We start from the raw sequence: 5,538 nt of genomic DNA on the forward strand, positions 1-5,538 counted from the left end.
ATGGTCGCCTCTTAGACTCGCTCATCCTCCGTATCTTCTACTCGGTCTCCGATTGTCTGACATCAAGACCCTCATCCGCTGCCCGTTTCTAAGCGATTCAACTTGCTCGTCGAGCCTCGTCCCCCACACAGACTCAAATCGCTCCAAGACATCGTCTCGACCAAGCTCGACCCGACCCAGATCTTTTGCTCATTCCACCGCGTCTGAAACCTCTCGATCGATTCCCCTCGGTGCTGCACAAATCGAAGACAGAGGTGTCCAGAGAGAGTGAGAGTCACTGTAGCTCAAACGCGAGATTGGAGGAAAGAGAGAAGGAAGTGGACGACCGCTTATGGTGCAATTGGTGATGCTTTGTGGACTGCGACTTGTGGCACAGATGGTTTACGGCGGGTAAGCTGGTTATGCTTTGTGAAGGTTTAGGGCAGGTGACATGGGAGAGAGAGAGAAAGAGAAAGAGAAAGATAGAATGTGGGAGAGGGAGAGAGAGAGAGAGATCGAGAGGGAGGAGATCGAGAAAGATCAAGAGAGTGGAGAGACCAAGGGAGGAGACGATAGATGGTGAGGGTCGAATTAGGTTTGAGAATTAAGGGAGAGAGGGTAATAATCTAATAGACAATAAAGGGTAATCATTGTAGGCAATAAATGATCCAGACTGAGAACCCGTTTTTCCCAATCTTTAGAACCGGCCCGCCCTATTATTTATCAGGAACAGGCCCGCCCCGTCCCGTTTTGTATTTGTAATTTACTCGCCCTGTACCCTACCCCAAACCACAAAGATCTGCCTCAACACGCGGGTCCAGGACCCATTTGCCCAACCCTATGTGACTCAAGCTCTCAATGAAAGCACCAATTTGTGGATGCAAATTTCTGCCTTCTTCTTCTTGGACAAAATTGCACCTACAAAACAATTAGTACCTTAGGTCAAGGCCAATAGCCTCACGCGCCCACGATCAATAGGGGAGGGGGCTTTGGCCGAAGAACCTCCAATGCCAAAGTTAGAATTTGAGGGAAAAGTGTTTAGAGAATTTTGGAGAATTTTGCAAGAAAGTTGGAATTAGGTTTTCGGAGAAATAAGGTGGTATTTATAGGGGTGTGGCGGGCCCCCTTTTGGAGAAAAGGGATCCGACCACTTATGGTGTTTTTTGGCTCTAATAGCAAGATATTATGTCAAAATAATATCTTGCAATCAATTAGGAAATTAATTAGAAAATTAATCAATTAATTTAGGTAATCAATCCTAATTTGAAAGAATTATTGAGGGTTACGTTGTGGGGAGAATTTGATAAGGATTGATGAAATAGGTTTTGAATAAATACCTATTTAATCACATCTGACCTTGATTGACCCATTATTTTCCGTTGCTTGCATGTGTCGCCTCCATATTTTTCTTGATTATTTTTGGCTCCACAACGTGTGCCGCAAGTAATCCAACACTTGAGAGGATGCAATATCTACTCCTAGATATCCTATAGAATTCTCAAAAGCTTTATAATAAAAAAATGAATGAGGAAAACAACTCGAAGGCCTATCCAACGGATGAACAACCTTGATCCAAACCATAAATTGTCGAGGAAATGAATTTAAAAAGGGTGCAAGGTTCAAAAAAACTTAGACAACTAAATCCTTTTAGATAGTTGACAGTATTAATTACGTTCATAATTCATCATTACAAACAAGTTACAATTGTTGCCGATGAGGTTTCATGTCTTCAAAACGTCACATAATAGGCTCATTATCAATAAAAGGAATTACATCTCCCTCAATGTAAACAACCATGTTATCACTCAACCATATGCATTGATCATCCATTTTGTTACGCAATGGTGTTTTTCCTTATTGAAGTGATCATTCAATTTTTTTAGTTGCATATCAAGGACTTGAAAATAGAGGTTTACACGATAGTAGTGGAAGTTTGTGAGTCTTGGAGCTTTATGCTTTGATTTTCCGAGTACGAAATGCAAAATCCTCCATGTAAAGAACAATAATATCATTTTCCTCACAAAACTTTTGTACACCATGAAACAAATCCTCAAAGTCATCATCTCTCAAGTATTGTAGTCTTTGCTTGCATACTTCCACTAATGTCATCACATTCACAATATCTTGATCGTTCTTTTGTAATACTCGTGATAACTCATTTGTAATTACCAATTTAAGTCTCATAAAAAAAAGGTGAAACACAGTTAAAAGTTTGTATTTCTTTGAATAACCTCTTTGGTTCACCTAGATTATCTTGATTGCAATCACCTTTAATCCATTCAAGCACATCCATTACGGGTTGAAATATAACAATAAACTAATTATATTGCCATATAATGTGAGTTCCAATGTGTATCACAAGGATGTATGAGACTATTCTTTTGATTTAACTTTTCCATATTTTAAGAGCACCATATCAAGAGCTTTGTTAATTTGTTCATGTTGTTTCTCTCTAAATGCATCACGACACTTATATGATGATCCAACAATATTAACCAAACTACTAGCATTCATCAAGAATGGCAACATCCTCATATGCTTTGTTATGGCTACAAGAGCTAGTTAAAGTTGGTGTGCAAAATAATGAAACATTAAATGTTTGAGGATGTTTGTTCAAAATCTTTTTTTTTTTTCTCAAAAGACCACTTAGCTCACATCTCGTAATACTAGCTCCATCATGGCCTTGTCCTTGTAACTTGGACATACTCAAATTTGTGGTAATAAACAATCTCTCAATTACCTCTTCAAATTTGCTACTATTTGTAGAGGAGACATGTTGAACACCCAAAAACCTTTGAATCACTTCTCCTCTTTAACGCAGTATCACCACCATTTGCACTTGAAACATCTCGTGATTCATTAACCAAAAGAGAAAAAAGTACAGCTTCCGTATCTTTAGTTTCAACAACACAAGCATGGACAAGATCTCTTTGAATATCAGAAGAAATATACTTGAGATTTTTTGGAGCGTTGTCAAATATAACAATCCTAACTTTCTCATCATGATCGGCAAAAAATTGCATAAGCTCCACATAACTACCCCTATTGTTTGATTTCAATGATTAATCGTGACCACGAACAAAAAGACCCTGTCACAACAACCATCTAGTTCAATCAAGTGTGACACTCAAAAAATATGATAAATAATGCGAACTTCATCGGTTTGCTTGATCACAAAGGTTTCAATATGTTGCTTTTATGTCATCAAATCTCTAATTTGTTGTGAAGTTTTACTATGAAGACTTCCAACACCTTCCTCATTTGAAGGAGGATCTAAGCATTGTTTCTTATAGGATCATTCCATTACGTAATTGTAAAATGAGAAAGAAAAATGGGTCTTCTATGACTAATAACTATTAATTAATCAAACAACAATTCAATTAATCAATAATCAATTCAATTAACCAATAATCAATTATCATATATATTAAACAATAATTCAATTAATCAATAATCATATATATATATATATATATATATATATATATATATATATATATTAAACAACAATTAATCAATCAATAACCATATTAAAATATAGCAATTAACCAAAATTTTATGTTGAATTATCAATTAGGGATTTAAATTTGAAAAATTAGAGATTTACCTCAAAATGATGGTGGCCGATGGTAGGCCTGGTGGCTAATGATGGCATAAAGCCATGGAGGGCGACGACATGTGGTTGGGGCGGCGGTGGGCTGCAATGGGTGTGGTTGACTGCTGCTTCCAAGTTCTAATGGTAGTGTCTCCTTAATGTTTTTGTCTACTGTAGTCTGTCTATCTAGATGTATTCCTTCGTTTACATGTGTATGATTTTTTTTTCCAAGTCCAAAACAACATCATTTTGGCATGGGTGTTTAAAAATAATAGAAACGAGGCATCGCCGTTGCAGAGCAGCAATAGCCAACAGGCAAGTTGACACCAGTCAACTTTCTTTTTTTTTTTTTTTTTGTTAGGCACGTGTAACACACGCGTGAGAATAATATTGTTTACTATCGTACTAGGTTGTAATGCTATGTTTTTGCCTTGTATTTGAAGTAAATTATTGAAATTAGATAATCATTTTATTTTCATAGAACAAATTTTCAAAGAATAAAAAAAAATTGCAAATTACTTGCCTTTTCTAAAGGCGTGGAGTTGCACAAAGGCAAGTACAATTAGAGCAAGTCCAGCAATCCCAAAGTTCCCCTTGCAATTGGGTTAAACTGTCTTTGGACCAAAAAATCTGGCTTCAGTGGTCCTAAAAGGGGAAAGCAATTGGACCAAGGGCTTGTGCCCATTGGACTGCCCTTGCAATTGGCACCTAAGCTTGCACACATTGGCAATTGGAATCGACTCAGTGGGGCCCCCTCATGTGCGCAACCTAATGCCAAAGGGCTCGTTTTGAGCTTTTGGATTTCCAACAGTCAGTTGATCTGGACCTTGGGAAATGCAATGGTAAAACAAATTGTAACTTTTTTGCAGCTACCATGTGGTGAAATCTGAGGCATCCAACAGAAATACTTTTTTAAAATCAACAATCATGATTATTTTAGCAGTAAAAAATAAAAAAATACCAAAAACAATTTTAAAAATACTCAAAAAATTTTCTTCTATAAATACCAACCACCTCCTTCATTCTCCACACATAACTCAATATTTATTTTAATATCTTTGGTGTGTTGTAATGCTATGCTTTTTCCTTGTATTTGAAATAAATTATTGAAATTAGACAATCTTTTCATTTCCTTGGAGCAAACTTACAAGGCATATAAAATTAAAAATATATATTTGTGTATAGTGCCCTTACCCTTGCCCTTCACAAATGGATGGACTTGTACATAGGCAATTTCATTGCCCTTGCCCCATCGCCTTCTTCCACTCCTTCACCTGCATCAACAACCTACATAGGCTCGCCGGTGTTTGGCTCGCTTGGCTCCAAAACCTCACCATCTCCTATGTCCAAGTCAATGCCTCCGAACTCACGCCAATTTAATAAGCGTCATTCCAAAACACTTGATTTGACTCTTACCCACTTCGATTTTTCTAGCAATAAGCTTCAAGGGAAGATTATCCATTTTCCTATCACTCCTCGAAAAGCCTCGAAATCTTAAATCTTTCTTCCAATTCCATCAATGGCTAAATGGCCTATTCATTCGAGGACCTAATTCACTAAATAATATATCTTTGTCCTCGAATTCTTTATCTGGCAGCAATCAATCTCAGATTTAGTTCATCTCGATCTCAGCTTGAATCAATCTGAATGGAACAATCCTAAGGTTCCTTATAGAAATAAAGAGCTTGAAGGACTTGAATCTCGCAATCGAGTTCTATGGTGTTCTGCCATTCAATGAGTTGTTCATAAGTGGATTGCAATTGTTCAAGATTAGTAGGAACAGAAACCTCTGCTGTAGCCACTATGTCCTGTTGACTGTATCGAAGTTGTGGAATTTGCGCTATCACAGACATGGATTGACCGTGTCAGTTCCACCAGCGATAGATGATGATTCGTCCAGGTATGACAATAGCGATTCAGACTCCAATGACAGTGATGGTGGAAAAGGGAAAAGAACGAGATGA

The 5,538-nt window shown here is 37.4% G+C and overlaps 1 pseudogene; it reads left to right on the top strand.

Annotated features, from left to right (window-relative positions):
- The first annotated feature begins 4,783 nt into the window (after positions 1-4,783).
- On the top strand, positions 4,784-5,538 carry LOC148690570 (uncharacterized; annotated as a pseudogene).

Source organism: Pyrus communis, chromosome 15 (assembly GCF_041283825.1).
Source record: "Pyrus communis isolate YQ-2024b chromosome 15, ASM4128382v1, whole genome shotgun sequence".
Lineage (NCBI taxonomy): Eukaryota > Viridiplantae > Streptophyta > Magnoliopsida > Rosales > Rosaceae > Pyrus > Pyrus communis.